The sequence below is a fragment of the Papio anubis genome, chromosome 16, assembly GCF_008728515.1.
Source record: "Papio anubis isolate 15944 chromosome 16, Panubis1.0, whole genome shotgun sequence".
Taxonomy (NCBI): Eukaryota; Metazoa; Chordata; class Mammalia; order Primates; family Cercopithecidae; genus Papio; species Papio anubis.
Genome location: NC_044991.1, coordinates 35,071,199 through 35,091,359, shown reverse-complemented (window position 1 = coordinate 35,091,359; position 20,161 = coordinate 35,071,199). Strand labels below are relative to the sequence as shown.

The 20,161-nt window shown below is 41.2% G+C and overlaps 1 pseudogene; it reads left to right on the top strand.

Annotated features, from left to right (window-relative positions):
* The first annotated feature begins 1,460 nt into the window (after window positions 1–1,460).
* Window positions 1,461–4,508, top strand: LOC116270777 (annotated as a pseudogene).
* Window positions 4,509–20,161: the final 15,653 nt, after the last annotated feature.

Genomic DNA, 20,161 nt, shown 5'->3' with positions numbered 1-20,161 from the left:
ATTATATTTGGGATTACACTTGTAACCCCAGCACTTTGGGAGGCCGAGGCAAGTGGATCACGAGGTCAGGAGATCAAGACCATCCTGGCTAACACGGTGAAACCTAGTCTCTACTAAAAATACAAAAAATTAGCCGGGTGTGGTGGCGGATGCCTGTAGTCCCAGCTACTCGGGAAGCTGAGGCAGGAGAATGGTGTGAACCCGGGAGGCGGAGCTTGCAGTGAGCCAAGATCGCGCCACTGCACTCCAGCCTCGGTGACAGAGCGAGACTCCATCTAAAAAAAAAAAAAAAAAAAAAAATTGCCAAGAACTACCCAGCATGTATCAGCAGAAAGTTGAGTCCCTAATACGACAGTATTCCTCAAGAAAATAAACTATTTACCTGGGGACAAACTGACTACATCAGCCACCTGCCAGCCTCTAAAAAACAGTGATTCAGCCTCACAGGGATAAATACCTGGATTTATTCCAAACATGGATTTGCCTTTCTAGTCCTGTAAGGCTCAGCCAGCACTATTACTCATGCCTGATCCAAAGACATGAAATACCAAGTAATATAACATCCAACCCAGGAGATTCACTTCATAGCAAAAATGCTATCGGAGTGTAAGAGTAGATAACAACTCTAAATATATATGTATCCAACAACAGAGCACTCAGATACATAAAGCAAATACTATAAAAAATAAAGATTCCAAGACAGTAACTATGGAGAACTTCACTCCACTGTCAGCACTGGATCATCTAAACAGAAAAATCAACCAACATTGGATTTAAACTGCACTTTAGACCAAATGGACCTAACAGATATTTCAGAATCTTTTATCCAACAGCTGTAGAACACACATTCTTCTCATCAGCACATGGAACATTCTCCAGGGTAAACCTAATACATTAGGCCACAAAACAAGTCTCAACATTTTTTTTTTTTTTTAAAGACAGGGTCTCGCTCTGTCATCCAGGCAGGAGTGCAGTGCTGTTATCATAGCTCACTGCAGCCTTGAACTCTTGAGCTCAAATGATCCCCTCTTCAGCCTCCCAAGTAATAAGGACTACAGGTGCACACCACAATGCCTAGTTAATTTTCAACGTTTTGTAGAGACAGTGTCTCACTATGTTGCCCAGTCTTGTCTCAAACTCTGGGCCTCAAACAATCCTCCCACTTGAGGAGCTTCAGATTCCCAAAACACCAGGATTACAGGCGTGAGCCACCAAGCCTGGCCTCAACAAATTTTTAAAAATTGAGGCCTGTAATCCCAGAACTTTGGGACGCTGAGGCGGGCAGATCACAAGGTCAGGAGTTCAAGACCGTCCTGGCTAATATGGTGAAACCCCGTCTCTAGTAAAAATACAAAAAATTAGCTGGGCGTGGTGGCGGGCACCTGTAGTCCCAGCTACTCAGGAGACTGAGGCAGGAGAATGGCATGAACCCACGAGGTGGAGCTTGCAGTGAGCCAAGATCCGCCACTGCACTCCAGTGTGGGCGATAGAGCGAGACTCCATCTCAAAAAAAAAAAAAAATTTGAATCACATCTAGTATCTTCTCAGACAACAATGGAATAAAACTACGTATCAATAACAAGAGGAACTTTAGAAACTACAAATACGTGGAAATTAACATATTCCTGAATGATGGTCAATGAAGAAATTAAGAAGGAAATAAAAACATTTCTTCAATTAAAAAATGTTGGAAACACACATCTCAAAACCTATGGGATACAACAAAAGCATTGCCATGAGGGAAATTTGTAACAATTAATAACTAGAGTCAAAAAGCAGAAAGACTTCAAATAACCTAATGAGACACCTCAAGGAAAGAAAAACCAAACCCCAAATTAGTAAAAGGAAGACAGAATAAAGATCAGAGCAGAATAAAACAAAATAGAGACAAAATCTACAAGGAAACAATCACAGGGAAAGTTGTGTGGTTTTTTTTGTTGGTTTGTTTTATTTTTTTTTAAGATAAAGAAAATCAATAAACCAGTAGCCAGACTAACCAACAATACAAAGAGGAAGCTCAAATAAACAAAATTAGAAATGAAAAAGAAAACATTACAACTGATTCCACAAAAATGCAAAGGATCATTAGAGACTCTTATAAGCAACTACACACTAACAAAGTGGAAAACCTAGAGGAAACGAATAAATTCCTAGATGCATTTTATATAACAAGGTTGAATCATGAAGAAATACAGGCTATTCAAGACATGGTGGCTCCACTAGGTGATATGTTCTTTTAGCAGCTACCAGGGATCCCACCACCCACACTGGAGCTCCGGGGCCAGGCTTCACTTCTTCAGGCAGCACCAGATACTCTGAGACCTTCTAACAGTACCGGGTGAATGAGTTGGAGTCATCTTTCAAGGCTTGCTTAGCTTCTCTGGTGAGTGAGGACTATGTCAATGGCATTGATCAGGAAAACATTTAAACTGGTGTTGATCAGTATATCTAGGAGTTTCTGGATATTGCAACACAGGCAGAATGTTTTCCTACAGAAAACGATTGCAATTTTTTGTCCAGACACCAGAGCAAGTTACCAAAGAGGATGTCTCAGAACTAAGGAATGAATTACAACAGAAACACACACTGTCCAGAAGCACTTGACAAAGCTGAGGCATTGGCAACAGGGGCTGAAGGGCATCAAATGTGCAGCACAGAACACCAGCCAGCAGCCCTCAGGGCTCCTCCGTGTACCTCAAGCAGGCATCTGCCAACATCCCTGCACCCCAGAAGCTGACCTGAGCACAAAGGTCAAGGCCATCAGCCCAAGATTGGGCTGGTGTCTGAGGCCGCCCTGTGCAGACAGTTTGCCACAAATCCCTTCTCGTGAACTTGGGATTTTGAATGAAGGAGTTAGTTTTATGCTCCCACCTAAATTTTTTTCACTATTTTTATAAGCTGTTAATGTCTTAAGTACTTTACAAAATGCCCAGAGCTTGAGTAAACCAAATTCTTTTTCTCTTTAGCACAGTTAAGACTGTCAGTGTGGTGACACTTATAGATTCTGTGTTTTTATGTTTGTATGACTTTTCATTTTTTTGTGTGTATTTCCTATTATTTGATCTGAGGGAAAAAAAATTGCAATAGCCTGAGAATCAGGAGATTAGGATTTTGGTTGTAGGCCTTTTATGATAATTACCCTTCAGTGGTAGTATAGAAAAATATGTAAATTTGCTGTTTCAAGACTTCAGAATACTTCAGAAGAGGAATCTAATGCAACCATGTTTGTAATGCTTCCAAAGCTCTTAGAATGGGGATTTTTTGTGTGAATAGGTCAGAATAGGATTAAGGTTTCCTGGGTTAGGGTAGTCACATTACAGTAGGATCCTTAGGTTGAGGCTGACTTTTATTCAGGGTAAGGTTATATTTTGTGTGGTGTTGGTTTACTTTTTTTTTTTTTTTATAGGGAGGGACATAGTAGGATCAGTGATATGCTAAATTTTGTCATGTTCTGCAATAAGGAATCCATTTAAGTAATGGGGCAGACCCTGTTCTCAGTAACATGGCAGTTGGGGCATAGGTGAAGTATGAGAGGCTAAAGCTTGCTCTGATTATCTTTTTTTGTTTTCAGTTTTGTTTGCTTATATTGTTTTTATTTTACATTTTGGGAAGAGAGAGATTTTCCATTGAGGAAGATTTTTGCTGTGGAGTTGATTCCAAGGGACTGGGGTCTCAGGGTGGAGGTGGGCTTGCGGGTGCGATCCTTGGCTACTTAACCTCCACCAAGAGCATGCGGCGCCTCTGCCTTTGGGAAGATATTTTGCTCTCTTGTTCGTTCCACAGGCCACCTCAGATACTCTGTTGAATTGCTGTTAAGAAATACAAGCATTGTTTCAGGCTCTCATTGCGTGAGATTTTCCAGTGTTTTATGCAGTCTTTTATTAGATTACATCTTTTTACTCAGAACAAATGCTTCACTGTCATCTGAGCAGGGAGTACTCCTGTGGCTCAGTGTTTGGCTCACCTTGTTTTCTCCAGCCTTGAAGGTCCCTCCCACACACACTGACATCCATTCATCTCTTGATCTGACCTAGATGCCACCTGGTCCCTAAAGCCTCCCAGCACCTTTTCTGCTGCATCCTTAGGGCACAGGACTTTTATCTCTTCTATCGTCCTTTTTAGGTTCTCCCTTGTGGGTTAGTCATTTGTATCTGTCTCCCTGCCCATCACTAATTGTACACCCATAAATATTAGACATTATTCCCTTTGAATATACCAGGACCATATGTTATTTATCCTTATAAATGATAGCTATTACTCTGTTTTGTCTGTGTATATACAGTATCTGGCATTGAACCTGTGATTAATTGCCTGAGACCAATGAATCCCCTCTGTTAGAATGTATAGTTTAAACAAAGCTTTTAAAACCCACATTATATTATCTCAAGGTTGTTAGCCTAGTGATCTAATGGTGATTCAAAACTCTGATTAGCAGCTTTAGATTTCTTGATTAAAGACCTAAATAAACTAAGTTTTAAGCATTTTTTTTTTTTTTTTTTTTTGAGACAAAGAGTCTCACTCTATTTATAGGCTTTTGGAGTCACGATGCGGCGCGATCTTAGCTCATTACAGCCTCATTCCCTCCTGGGTTTAGCAATTCTCTGCCTCAGCCTCCAGAGTAGCTGGGATGACAGGCACGTGCCACCACACCTGGCTAATTTTTTGTATTTTCATTAGAGACAGGGTTTCACCATCTTGGCCAGGCTGATCTTGAAATCCTGACCTTGTGATCCACCCAACTTGGCCTCCCAAAGTGCTGGGATTACAGGCATGAGCCAACGCACTCGGCCTTTCTTTCTTTATTTATTTTTGAGACAGAGTCTCACACGGTTGCCAGGGCTGGAGTGCAATGATGCCATCTCGGCTCATTGCAATCTCAGCCTCCCAGGTTCAAAGCAATTCTGCCTCAACCTCCTGAGTATCTGGGATTACAGGTGCCTGCCACTATGCCCAGCTAATTTTTTTTTTTTTTTTTTTTGTATTTTTTAGTAGAGATGGGGTTTCACTGTGTTGGTCAGGCTGGTCTCAAACTCCTGACCGTGATCTGCCCATCTCAGCCTCCCAAAGTGTTGAGATTACAGGCCTGAGCCATCGCGCCTGGCCAGTTTTAGGTATTCTTTAAAGGGTTTTTAGTGAAAAGATTGGAAACTATTCTATTTAGTGCTCAGTGAAAATATTTTGAATTAATGTATATACCAGTTATTGCCATTTCCCTATTTAATTCAGAAGTTTTTTAAAATAAATAGCAATTTTTCAATCTTGAAAAAAAAAAAGGCATACAAAACCTGAACAGACTAATAATAAGTAACGAGATTGAATCCATAATAAAAAGTCTCCCAAGAGTGAAAAATCTGGGATGATTCAGCATTGCTGCTGGTCAGCAAAGAACAACTAACATTAATTCTCAGTGTTCAAAAACATGAAGAGGCAGAAATTATTTCAAACTTAATCTATGAGACCAGCATTACTCTGATACCAAGGAAACAACAGCCAAAAAGTCCCTTATGAACATACAGTAAAATCTTCAAGAGTACTAGCAAACTGAACCTAGCAACACATCAAAAAGATACCATGATCAATGGGCTCTACCTCAGGGATGCAAAAGAGGTTGAACATATACAAATCAATGTCGTCCTGTCTATGTAGATTGAAAGACCAAAAGAAACTGATCTTCTCAATAGATGCAAGAAAAGCATTTGATGTAAGTTAACATTCCGTCCTGATAAAAACCGTCAACAAATTAGGCATAGAAAAAACATACCTCAACATAATATAGGCCTATTACAAACCCACAGCTATCATCATAATGAATAGGGGAAAGCTGAAAGTCTTTCCTCTAAGAACTGAAACATGAATCAAATGCCTACTTTCACCTCTCTTATTAACATAGTAGTGGAAGTCTTAGAATCAAGCAAGATAAAGAAATAGGCATCCAAATTGGAAAACAGAAAGGCAAATTATACCTCTTTACAGACAAGATGATCTTAAATATAGAACATTCTAAAGACTTCACCAAAAAACTTAGAATAAACAAATTCAATAAAGTGACAAAAAAAAAAAAGCAAGATGTGGTGAAAAGGCAATTCTTATACACTGCTGCTGGGAATGTAAATTAGTACAGCCATTATGGAAAATGATACGGAGGTTCTTTTTAAAACTACAAATCGAACTGCCATACAATGAAGCAATCCTACAACTTGGTATCTATTATTCAAAGGAAAATCAGAGGCTGAGGTGTGGTGACAGGCTCCGTGCCTATATAATCCCAGCACTTTGGGAGGCAGTGGGGGATCACAAGGAGTCAAGAGATCAAGACCATCCTGGTCAACATGGGTAGAAACCCGTCTCTCTACTAAAAATACAAAATTAGCTGGGTGTGGTGGTGGTGCCTGTAGTCCCAGCTGCTCAGGAGAGCTGAGGCAGGAGAATGCGGCTTGAACTTGGGAGGTGGGGGAGTTTGCAGGAAGCCAAAGATTGCACCATTGCACTCCAGCCTGGGCGACAGAGCGAGACTCTGTCTCAAAAAATTTAAAGAAAGAGGGATGTTTAGAACACACCAGAAAGTCCAAGTCATGAACAGTCTGTGTAAGTCACAATAAGAAGATTTATTTCCCAAAAAAAGAAAAAAAGAAAGAGGCCAGGCAAGTGGCTCATGTCAGTAATCCCAGCACTTCAGGAGGCCAAGGTGGGCAGGTCACCTGAGGTCAGGAGTTGGAGACCAGTCTGGCCAACATGGCAAAACCCTGTCTCTAATAAAAATACAAAAATTAGCCAGGCATGGTGGTGCACACCTGTCATCCCACCTTTTTGGGAGGCTGAGGCAGGAGAATCACTTGAACCTGGGAGGCAGATGTTGCAGTTGCAGTGAGCTGAGATCACATCACTGCACTTCAGCCTGGGCGACAGAATGAGACTCTGTCAAAAAAAAAAAAAAATTTATATGATCAAGTTGTCTATAATTAAAAGGAAATTATAGTGATCTTTCTAGACATTGGGCTTGATGCAAAAACAACACTTATATATTAAATATTGCTTCAAACAATGAAATTTTCCTAAGGGATTGATTTACTCTTAATAGATTATAATATATTTTAATTTTTTTTAACCCAAAGTTCAACTTTTATTGCACCTCACCATTTTTTTGTTTTCTCTCCCTTCTGAAATAGTAATGCCCTCCTTCAACTCATTTTCAGCTCATATATGTTTTTTCAAGTTCTCTTTGTTGAGGTCTGATGCTAACAATATTTTCTTAAGGTCTAAACAAAATGTTTTCTTCCAACGTAATATTCAGTGCAGTGAGGAAGGTGTTTTCTTTTGCCTTTTGGTAACTGGCCTAACAGATTTTACGATTTATTGAAACAATTCCCATGCCATTATTACTAAGTTTTGCTTTGCTTAGGAAAAAACTGAGATTAAAACAACTTTTTAAATTAAATTTATTACATCCATATATCTTTCTGTATATGCTTTTACAGTCCTTGTGACATTGATTTATAAGGCCTTGACTCCTGGGTCTAAAAAGGACACCAAGTCCCACTAAATCTTAAAAACTGACAGCAATTAAAGCCTCATCTTCAGGCCTGGTAAAAGATGCCAATCAAAATAAACTACATTTCAAACTACAGAAATGAAACCTATTCAACTCCTCAAGACCAAGAGACTATCAAGGAAAAGGTGGGCATGTGGGATTGTATGGGCTGATTTTGAGAGATAAAATAGTTCAGTTTCTTTAATGTCAAAGACACACAAATGCAAGACCAGCATATAGGCCCCTGTGTCAGATTAACAAGGTTTTCTTAAGCATTAACTGACTCCCAAATAAAGGTTATAAATGGTATAAAAAGCTTATGGAAGTTATATCTTATGGTTAACATTAAAATTTTATAGATTGTTTATAAAATTTTGAAAAACAAATCTAATTGGCTTCATCACACCTGTTTTTATTAGGGCTTATTTGGAAAATTAAGTCTCCTCTCTGAAAGAATGAAGGTTTTCACCCTTTTTTGAAATCCTTATGTTATCACTTCAGTTAAATGAATAACATATTTTACAATGACCTGTAATCTCATTTTGTAATATTGAGTGTTTAAACCTTTGATATTTGACAAACTTTCCAAAGTGAAATTATAAATTATGTCTTTTTCTGACCTAATGAATCCTTTAAGGTATAAAGTTCCCTAAAGTCCAAAAATGACATATATGGGGTTTTTTTTGGTACAAAAATTATACAGGAAACATTGTCAAATATGAAATGCTATTTGGTTTTCTTTGGGCTGTATTTGTATAAATATATTATTGATGTGTTCCAAAATTATGAAAAAATCCTATAATTCTGATAGGACTTAAGTGTGGTTCCTCAGTGGTGAAATTGTGTTGGTGTGGAGGTGTGGGTATCATTGCATCATTCTGGGCATGGGCACTGTGCTTGGACATTTGGTGGTTTTGGGTCTCTTTGGGAGGTGGGACTTTCTGAATGGCTGTTAAGGCTTTCAGATGGGGTGCCTCCCTCAGTGGTTCTGATAACTTTGGGGCTGGACATGAGACAGGGAAAAACTTTCGGACTCAGGCTGATAACTCATGGTCTCATTGAAGACAAAATTAAGCCATGGACTAGACTATCAAGAGACTGAGTAATCTTTTTTGACATGCTTAAGTGTTGCTTTGGTCCTTTCAGGCTGCAGTCCAAAAGTGCTTTCCAGGCTGACGCTTTGCTCAGACTCAGTGCCTTTCATGAACAAAATCCCAGTGCTGAACACTCTCCTACCTGATTTGTCCCAGGGGCTGGGAGTTGCCCTTCTTTGTGTGTAATCTTCCCTGGGAAGTAGAATCAGGCTGGGGTGCAGGACTACAATTTGAGAATCTGGTTGTGCCTCAGGGCACAGGCTTGGACCCAGGCTGCACTCTTTGAGGTCAGCAGAGCCATCCAAAACTCCTTGAGAAAACTGGCCCACACCTCATCTACACAGTCCCTGCACAGGGCTCCTGACCTGTAGTAAGTAGAGACTGTCATTTTCTGACAGGCTCAAGGACTAGGATTATTTTAAAGCCTCAAGAGGGAGGAGTCCACCCAATTCATGAGTATTTGATGGTACAAATCCATGGCTGTGCTTGGCTTTAAAAGTCTTATCTGAGATTCCTTCTATGAAAAAAGTTCCATCAAAGCCAATTTTAAAAACCTATTGAAAAAATCATTATTCTTGCTGCACTTTATACAAATAATCTGGCCAAGTATAATAAGCCAAATTGGTCCTATCATGATTTGTCTTTAGTAAAAATGGGAAACTAGGAGAGAAAAATTCTGTTTCAAAAACTATAGTACACCTGTTCTTAGATTCTAGTCTTGCTTGTTTTCAATTTTTATTATTTTCAACAGTTTGAACTGAATTCTAATTTTTCCTGGTTACTGGTCTCCAAAATAATGTTTTCAATACTTTTCTTCTTTCTTTTCCTTTTTTTGCCACATTTTTCCTAATTTGAAATCACTGAAAACTAAGATGTGATTTCTTAAAGCCCTGCAAAATGAATCTGGACAACTTAATGTCAGAAGAAAGTAACAGCAACCTATTTACATACATAAGCCACTTTCATACCTGCCTACTGATGTACAGACTTCAGAGTAATGTGGTCTATATTGATTTTCCAGGATTGTTCTTTTGTTTGTTGTTGTTTTTCTCCCTTTTTCTCCCGGTTTTCTCTTCATAGAACATGAGAATTCTCAACCTGCTAAAAATGAGTTTTCTTAACTCAGGACCTGCACATCTAGGAGTAAACCATCCTAGTCGTAAATGATCAGAGAAAACCTGAGACCAGAGACTCACTTTCTTCTAAAATGCTTTCTCCAAAATATTTTAAAAAGAAAAGGGGGGAAATGTGAAAGGAAAATAAATCTTAGAGACCCAAAAATCACTAAACTAAAGGGAAAAGTCAAGCTGAAAACTGTTTAGGGCAAGCTTGCCTCCCATTCGATTCAAAGTCATCCCTCTGCTCACTGAGATAAATGCATATCTGATTGCCTCCTTTGGAAAGGCTAATCAGAAACTCAAAAAAAAATGCAACCATTTGTCTCTCACCTACCTGTGACCTGAAAGCACCCTCTGTGCTTGAGTGGTCCCACCTTTCCTGATGGAACCAATCAATGTATGTCTTACGTATATTGATTAATGTCTTATGTCTCCCTAAAATGTATAAAACTGGCCAGGTGTGGTGGCTTATGCCTGTAATCCCAGACTTTGGGAGGTTGAGGCGGGTGGATCACAAGGTCAGGAGTTCAAGATCAGCCTGGTAAAGATAGTGAAACCCTGTCTCTACTAAAGATACAAAAATTAGCCGGGCAAGTGGTGGGAGCCTGTAATCCAAGCTACTTGGGAGGCTGAGGCAGAGAACTGCTTGAACCTGGGAGGCAGAGGTTGTGGTGAACCAAGATTGCACCACTGCACTCCAGCCTAGGCAACAGAGCGAGACTCTGTCTCAAAAAAAAAAAAAAAACCCAGCTATGCCCCCACCACCTTGGGCACATGTCATCAGGACCTCCTGAGGCTGTATCACAGGCACACATTTTCAACCTTTGCAAAATAAACTTTCTGAATTCACTGAGACCTGTCTCAGATTTTTGAGGTTGACACGTGAAATCAGACATACCAGCAGAACAAAATAGAGCCCAGAACTAAACCAATACATTTATGGTCAATTGATTTTTGACAAAAGTGCCAAGAATACACAACGGGGAAAGGGCAGTCTCTTCAATACATGTTGCTGAGAAAACTGAATAACTACATACGGTAGAATGAAATCAGAACTTTGTCTCACACCATATCCAAACATCAACTCAAAATGTATTGCAAACTTAAATGTAAGACCTGAAACTAAAAACTTACTAAAAGAAAACTTAGGGGAAATGCTCCATGATATTGGCAAGGATTTTTTGGATATGACTCCAAAAGCACAGGTTACAAAAATATATAAATGGAATTACATCAAACTAAATAGCTTCTGCACAGGAAAGAAAGAAAAGAAAAAAACAATCAACAGAGTGAAGACACAACCAAAAGAATGGGAGAAAATATTTGTAAACCACATATCTGATAAGAGGTTAACATCCAAAGTATATAAGAAACTCAGGCTCATGCCTGTAAACCTAGCACTTTGGAAGGTTGAGGTGGGTGGATCACCTGAGGTCAGGGGTTCGAGACCAGCCAAGCTAACATGGTAAAACCCCATCTCTACTAAAAATACAAAAATGAGTGGGGCAAGGTGACACACACCTGTAGTCCCAGCTATTTGGGAGGCTGAGGTACCAGAATCACTTGAACTCTGGAGGTGGAGGTTCTCAGTGAGGTGCCATCATGCCACTGCACTCCAGCCTGGGTGAGAGAGAGAGAAAAAAAGAATATGACAAATAGCAGTTTCAGTATGGGAAAGACATATACTTTCTTATACTTCTGCCATTGTCCACTGCATGATTTATTCACATATTTTGGAGTATAGGGAAGGCAGGATTCTGCAATTCTGAATATTGGAAACTGTGTAGCCAAGTATATAAAGCCCAGGTAGCAGTTATTAGGTATTCTGATAATACTTTGACGACCTTGTTTGTCAGCTGGTATGAACTTGAATGTGTTCTTGTTTAGTTATTATTCAATTGGTGTCTTCTTATTTTCACTTCTGACTTCAACAAATACCTGGAAACTTATTCTGTATTTGGCACAGATCTATGCTGTGGAAGAACAATAAATATAGTAGTGCTCTCAAAAACTTGCAATAAATGGGCCAGGTGCAGTGGTTCATGCCTGTAATACTAGCACTTTGGGAGGCCAAGGCAGGCGGATAACTTGAGATCAGGAGTTAAGACCACCCTGGCCTACATGGTGAAACCCCATCTCTACTAAAAATACAAAAATTAGCCAGGTGTGGTGGTGGGTGCTTGTAATCTCAACTAACCTTGAGGCTGAGGCAGAAGAATCACTTGTGACTGGGAGGTGGAAGTTGCAGTGAACCAAGATGGCACGCCAACACACTTCAGCTTGGGCAACAGAGCCAGACACCATCTTAAAAAGAAAAGAAAAAAAACCTGCAATAAATGCAGGATGATAGATGCAGGCTGGTAATTTGGGGATACTGTTGAGAACTAAAGAAATAAAGTGCTTGGGATCATAGGATATAAAAAATACTTCATGGAGAAAGTGGGCCTCAAGAATGGCTGTGACTAGACCAGTAATTAAGGAAGCAGGGGCCTCCACATTTTATCCTCCTGCACTCACTCTTCAGTAATAAGGGGACAGAAAAGGAGGGGCATGAAAGGAAGTCTTTTTTTATCCTACTTCTAGGGAAACTTCCCCAAGAAAACTTTGGTCAGCAGCTTCTATAAATCATTGTGAATCTCATGATCCATAACATGCAGAAGAAACTCCTCTGTTTACATTTTTCAGTCTCATAGTATTCCATCTTGCAGATACACCAAATTTTATTTTGTAGTCCCTGGAGCACCCAAGGGTGGTTTCCATTTCCACCCTTTTGAGTTTACAGTGCTGCAGGAAATGCTCTAGTATCTGTATCCTGTAAAAGTTGTGAAAGTATTTCCAAGGGTAAATTTCTAGCAGTGGGAATGATTGCTCAAGGGATAGATTATGCCAAATTATTCTCAAAGGAGGCTGCACCAATTTATATTCCCTCCACCAGTACACGATGGCCTGTTTTTCCTACATGGTCACCAGCTCTGACTGTCAAACGTTAAACTTTGGCTTATCTCATATATGTAGGTGGTATCTTCTTATAGTTTGGATTTGCATTTCTTAAAATGTGAGTATGACTGACCACCTTTCCGGGACTAATTGGCTGCATTTACTTTTCTATCCTCTGGCCAAGCTAAGTGTTAAGAATCCAGGGAAGATATAATTTTGAGTCATCAGCATATACATACAGATGGTATTTAAAGTCATAAAAGTGAATGAGATCCCCAAAGGAGTGAGTATAATTAAGCAGCCCTGAGGGAACTCCTATATCAGAAAGTCAGGGAAATGGGAGGAACCAGAAAAGAGACTATGAAGAGTAGTCAGTGAGCTGGGGAGAAAATGAAGGAAGTGTGATGTCCCAAAAGCTAAGTAAAGAAAGTTTATCAGCTGGGCACAGTGGCTCATGCCTGTAATCCCAGCACTTTGAGAGGGCCAAAGGTGGGTGGATCACTAAAGGTCAGGAGTTTGAGACCAGCCTAGGAAACATAGTGAAACCACGTCTCTACTAAAAATACAAAAATTAGCTGGGCATGGTGGCACTCGCCTGTAACCCCAGCTTCTCAGGAGGCTGAGGCAGGAAAATCGCTTGGACCCAGGAGGCAGAGGTTGCAGTGAGCCAGGATTGGACCACTGCATTGCAGTCTGGGCAACAGGCAACAGAGTGAGGCTCCGTCTCAAAAAGAAAAACAGAAAGAGAAAAAAAACAGTTTATCTAGGAGAAAGCAGTGACTGGCTACTTCAAATGCTACCGATAGGACAAATAAGAAGAGGCCAGGAAATGGCAATTGAAGAGCAAGGTGAAGGTCATTGGTGGCCTGACTAGAGTAGTTTCAGTGGGCGGTGTCGGTGAAATGCTAAGTGGAGTGGATTCAAAGGGTGGGAGAACTTTGAAGATGCAAATCCAAGGAGGAAAGGAAATTGCTGAAAGATGTCCCTCAGTAAGGATGGGATCCAGCGAACAACAGAAAGGGCTGGTGGTAGCTGGGTAGATGTGGGAGCCTAAGATTCTCTTCTGGTTGCTTCTGTTTCATCCCTATCAACCTGGCAATGCCCTAATCTGAGAAAACTTTAAACCAGAAGGCACACTTGCTCTTGAGGCCATTCAGTTGTAATAAACTTGCACAGGAGAGGTAGGTGGGAAGGGCCAGGGAACTTCTCCTAAGGTAGGAGACAGGCTCAATGCTGGGCATCAGCATCTGCACGACAATGGTGCCATTCTGCAGACGGAAGAATGCAGGAGAAACATCACTACAGTTTCATTTCCATTCCTTCCTAGATTAAGTCTCACAGTCACAAATCTTTTTCTTTTTCTTTTTTTTTTTTTTTTTTAGGAAGGGGTCTCATTGTCGCCGAGGCTAAAGTGCAGAGGCAGGACCACAGCTCACTGTAGCCTCAACCTCCTCAGCTCAAGCTATTCTCCCACCTCAGCCTCCCGAGCAGATGGGACCACAGGCACACACCACTACACTCAGCTAATTTTCAAATTAGATATGGGGTCTCTCCATGTTGCCCAGCCTGGTCTCAAACTGCTAGCCTAAAGCAATCCGACTGCCTCAGCCTCCCAAAGTGCTGAGGTTATAGGCATGAGCCATTGAAAACAGTGACTTACAAATCTTCTATTTGGACCTTGTTTCCTGCAAATTTGAAGATGTCCTCTAACTACTAGTGTTAATCTATCAAAATGGCAGTTTAAGTACTGTACTTAGCAAACTGAGCTCCATTTGGAATGAGTCTGTACATCTCACCTCCCTAAAATGCTACAGGAAGAATCATTCATCCACAAATATTAACTGTAACATTCTAAAGTTTCCAGATATTTAATTTAGAAGGAATTAAAGCTGTCAGGCAGGGTGTGGTGGCTCATGCCTGTAATCCAAGCACTTTGGGAGGCTGAGGCTAGAGGATTGTTTGAGCCTGTGAGTTTGAGACCAGCCTGGGCAATATAGGGAGACCTCCTGTCTACAAAAAAAGAAGGCAAGAAATAACCAAGATCAGAGCAAAACTGAAGGAGATAGAGACACAAAAATCTTCAAAAAAATCAATGAATCCAGGAGCTGGTTTTTTGAAAAGATCAACAAAATTGATAGACCACTAGCAAGACTAATAAAGAAGAGAAGAATCAAATAGATGCAATAAAAAATGATAAAGGGGATATCACCACTGATCCTACAGAAATACAAACTACCATCAGAGAATGCTATAAGCACCTCTATGCAAATAAACTAGAAAATCTACAAGAAATGGATAAATTCCTGGACACATACACCTCAAAGACTAAACCAGGAAGTTGAATCCCTGAATAGACCAATAGCAGGCTCTGAAATTGAGGCAATAAATAGCTGGCCTACCAAAAAGTCCAGGATCAGATGGATTTACAATGAATTCTACCAGGGTAAAAGAGGAGCTGTTACCATTCCTTCTGAAACTATTCAATCAATGAAAAGAGAATCCTCCTAACTCATTTTATGAGGCCAGCATAATCCTGATACCAAAGCCTGGCAGAAACACAACAAAGAAAGAGAATTTTAGACCAATACCCCTGATGAACATCAATGCAAAAATCCTTACTGTAAAATACTGGCAAACTGAATCCGCCAGCATATCAAAAAGCTTATCCACCACAATCAAGTTGGCTTCATCCCTGGGATGCAAGGCTGGTTGAACAATCGCAAATCAATAAACGCGATCCATCACATAAACAGAAACAATGACAAAAAACACATGATAATCTCAATAGATGCAGAAAAGGCCTTCAACAAAATTCAACAGTCCTTCATGCTAAAAACACTCAAAAAACTAGGGATTCATGGAACGTATCTCAAAATAATAAGAGCTCTTTATGAAGTTCTTATTATTTTATACAAACCCACAGCCAATATACTGAATGGGCAAAAACTGGAAACATTCCCTTTGAAAACCAGCACAAGACAAGGATGCCCTCTCTCACCACTCCTATTCAACATAGTGTTGCCAGGAAGTTCTAGCCAGAACTTGTCAGACAGAAAAGAAATAAAAGGGTATTCAATCAGGAAAAGAGGAAGTCAAATTGTCCCTGTTTGCAGATGACATGATTGTGTATTTAGAAAATCCCATCGTCTCAGCCCAAAATCTCCTTAAGCTGATAGGCAACTTCAGCAAAGTCTACAAGCAGACTTCATTGATGTCACCATAAACAATGAATGCTGTCACTCTTTTTTATATATAACAAGAAGATATGCTGCATCCAGACCTCGTTGTAGAAGCTGTCAACCTCACTGAAATGGCATTGCATAAGCTATTTATAATGATATATGAGGAAAATACAAAGGGTTAAGAAGATCTTTATCTGCTATCTATGGAAATGCTTCCACACAAAGGCGGTACATGAAACCTTCCGGATAACCCATGACACAGAACTGTAAAGTGAGATTAACTAGCAGAGACAAATCTGCATTCAAATTATGTTTGTGCTCAACTCTGATGGCTTGGCCTCTTGAACACACAGTTGTTTTTCTAGCTTTCTCTATGTAAATTCCCACTCCAAATTTTACAGCACTCATTGGTGTGACAAATTCAAAAGTGATCCAACAAAAAATTCATGACCTCACCTTCCAGAAGATAGAGGGGCTGCTGGGAACAGCTGTCCAGCCACAAATGACATCTCCCAGCCACCCTTGCCTTTGTTATGGCCAAACCATAGGCTACAAGCAGAGGAGAGGTGGTCATGTCCAAGCCAGGGTTTTTCAAAATCACGTGTGCTTCCCCGATGATCTCTCCAGGTTTCCAGTGCTCGGGAGGAAGAGGATTCCCAGGCTCTAGGAGATGGTAAAGCTATGACAAGAAAAACCCTGGGCCCTGCATCACCCCATGGAGAAATGACACCACCAACCCAGGACCAACCCACATCGCACTTTATATAAATGAGAAGTGAACTTGTATTTCACTGCCCAGCCAACTAAAATTTGCAGTGTGTTACAACAGTTAGTGTTATGTTTCCTAGTTGATATGGTTTGGCTCTGTGTCCCCACTCAAATTTCATGTCGAATTGTAATCTCCAGTGTTGGAGGAGGGGCCTGGTGGGAGATGATTGAATCATGGGGGCAGACATCCCCCTTGATGTTCTCAAGATAGAGTTCTCATAAGATCTGGTTGTTTGAAAGTGTGTAGCACCTCCCCTCCTCCTCTCTCCCCTGCCGGCCATATGAAGACGTGCTTGCTTTCCCTTCACCTTCCACCATGATTGCAATAAGTTTCCTGAGGCCTCCCCAAAAGCAGAAGCCTGTATAGGTCAAAGAACCATGAGCCAATTAAACCTTTTTTCTTTGTAAATTAAAAAAAAAAATGTAATCCCAGCACTTTGGGAGGCCGAGACGGGTGGATCATGAGGTCAGGAGATCGAGACCATCCTGGCTAACCCAGTGAAACCCCGTCTCTACTAAAAATACAAAAAAATAGCCAGGCTGAGGTGGTGAGCCTGTAGTCCCAGCTACTTTCGGGAGGCTGAGGGCAGGAGAATGGTGCAAACCCGGGGCCGAGGGCTTGCAGTGAGCTGAGATCCGGCCGCATGCGCTTCCGCCTGGGCGACCAGCCTTGAACTCCGTCTCAAAAAAAAAAAAAAAAATAAGCCAAGTGTGCTGCCACATGCTGGTGGGAGGACCACTTGAGCCCAGGAGACAGAGGTTGCAGTGAGCTGAGATTGAGCCACTGCCCTCCAGCCTGGGCAACAGAACAAGATCCTGTCTCAAATAATATTAATTAAAAAAATAAAGCTGGCTGGGTGCAGTGGCTCATGCCCGTAATCCCAACTGGGGCGGGTGGATCACTTGCAGGATGGGGTTTTAGGGATGCGGCGGCGTGGGGCTTGTCTCTGCCAGAGGTGGCCTGGGCAGGTGTATGCCTTTAATCCCAGCTACTAGAGACCGGGGCAGGAGAATCGCTCGAAGCTGGGAACCCGAGATCATGCCACTGCACTCCAGTCTGGGCAACAGAGTGAGACTCTGTCTCAATCAATCCAATCAATCAATCAAGATGTCGGCCAGGCACAGAAGCTCATGCCCGTAATCCCAGAACTTTGGGAGGCAGAGGTGGGCGGATCACCTGAGGTCAGGAGTTTGAGACCAGCCTGGCCAATAGAGTGAAACCCCGTCTCTATTAAAAATACAAAATTAGCCAGGCATAGTGGTGCATGTCTGTAGTCCCAGCTACTTGGGAGGTTGAGGCAGGAGAATTGTCTGAACCCAGGAGGTGGAGGTTGCAGTGAGCTGAGATCACGCCATTGCCCTCCAGCCTGGGCGACAAGAGCGAAAATCCATCTCAAAAAAACAGTTAATAATAAAATAATAAAGCTGTCAGGTTTTACTGCATCTCGCCATTATTCAAGTAGCAAAGTTGCAAGGAGCTGAAGACCCATGGGACACGACCAACTCAGCATTCCTCTGGAGGCTATATGATCAAACAGCAAACTGTTCATCATGAATGCAGGATGTGGGCAAATTCACACTGCCCTGCCACCAAAAGGTTTGCTGAAGGACATCACCTCCTGGTGCCAGGCTCCTTGAAGTTATCTATTGAGAAATCTAGTGCCTATTGTCCAAAGGATGCAGTCTCGCAATCCTGCTATGAACCAAATGGCCGACTATTACCTGACAACCAAACCCTTTCTCGCTATCTCTTTTGCCTAATACGGAGGGCTATGTAAAGCTCAGGCCCCTTGTCCACTGGAGGCAAGGTGCCCTCTGACCCCTTCTTCCAAATATACTTTTCTCTCTTGTCTTTCATTCCCGTGTTCCCCTCTTTTGTTCAGTCCCCCTAGGTCCGTGCTGGTTATAGCAGAGCCTGGACAGGGACTGATAGCTGTAGCGTATCCTCTGTCCCTTTTCCTATCTATTGGGGAGGAGGCTTAGGTAAGACCTGTTTCCTCTTTGTTATTTTGGCCCGGTGATATTGGGGCTGAGGGAAGAGGAGGTGATAAGGCAGGTGACGCTTTCTTCTCCTTCCTCTTTTCAGGATCTTCTGTGTGTAACTGTGCCAGGGCTGCTCAAATTAAAGCCCATAACATTAAAGACTTCATCAGGACCTGATGCCTTTGCGCCTGATGTTGTTTAAGGTTTCTCCCCACTTGTTCCCAGAGTTCTACGTCTAGCATTCCTTCCTCTGGGAACCATGGGCTTTGTACTCCATTATTGACCACACTAGTTTTTAATTCCTTCAAAAACTTAAATTCTTGTGGAGTGTGTTTATGAATAACCTACTGTGGATTATTTGGATCAGGCCTTACCGAAATAGGAAAAGCGCAAGGTCCTAAGGGCTCTCCAGCTATGACAGCAGAGCGTAAAATTCTTTGTATTGGGATTTTTTTTCTACCACCGAAGGAGGCGGTACAGATGTTTCTGCAATTGGAGGAGGCGGTATAGGCCAATTTTTATCCTCCCTCTCCTGTTTTTTATTTTCAATTGGTGCTGCGGGTGGGACAACAGATTCAGATTTTTATGAACAGCAACAGAATAGGGTGCTCTACACAAAGTTGGATAGGTCATGGAATGCCATTAGACAACTGGCCACAAAAAGAAATCTGTCAAACAATTCATCCCCTTAAAAGGATTATACAGACTGCTATGTCTCATCTAACCTTAGATTTGTGCCTAAATCAACAAACTCTGCATGCCAGTCAGAAAAAAAAAAAAAAAAAAAAAAAAAAAGCTGCTCCAATCCTAACAGCTTCGTGTGCCTATAGTTTTATGTTAAATTGATTCTGACATTTTAGGCAATTAAAAGTCTAACTCCAATTAATGCATTCATAATTTTGGCTGATTGCTAATCTAAATGTCCACAATTGATAGGCTAGCCCTATACATCAACGAGGTAAGCACAGAAAGGAGTCATGGTTTTGAAGAATGCATATGGGTTTATTCTTCACCCCAGCAATGAGATGTCAACTGTGATTGTGCTCCATAAAATACAGAAACTGTAGGTAGTCTAATGCTGCAGAAGAAACTCCTATTAATATAAAGATAAACCAATTAATCTAACCTACTGAACATCAGTGATCTGTTAAGGAGTTCCACCAGCGAGGCGAGAGAGTGGCAATTTTTTTCTCTAAAGAGCTAAATAATGAATACTTTAGGATTTCCAGCCATGTGATCTCACTTGCAATTACTCTGCTTCCGTATGGCAAAAGCAGCTGCAGACGATACAGAAATGAATGAGTGTGCTGTGTTCTAATGCAACTATGGGCACTAAAATTTACTGATTTTCATGTGCAACAAAATACTGTTATTTTGATTTTTTTTATCCATTTTTAAAATCCATTTACAAATGTAAAAATCACCCTTAGCCAGGCTCGGTGGCTCACGCCTGTAATCCCAGCTCTTTGGAAGGCCAAGACTGGTGGATTACAAGGTCAGGAGTTCGAGACTAGCCTGGTCAACATGGTGAAACTCCGTCTCCACTAAAAA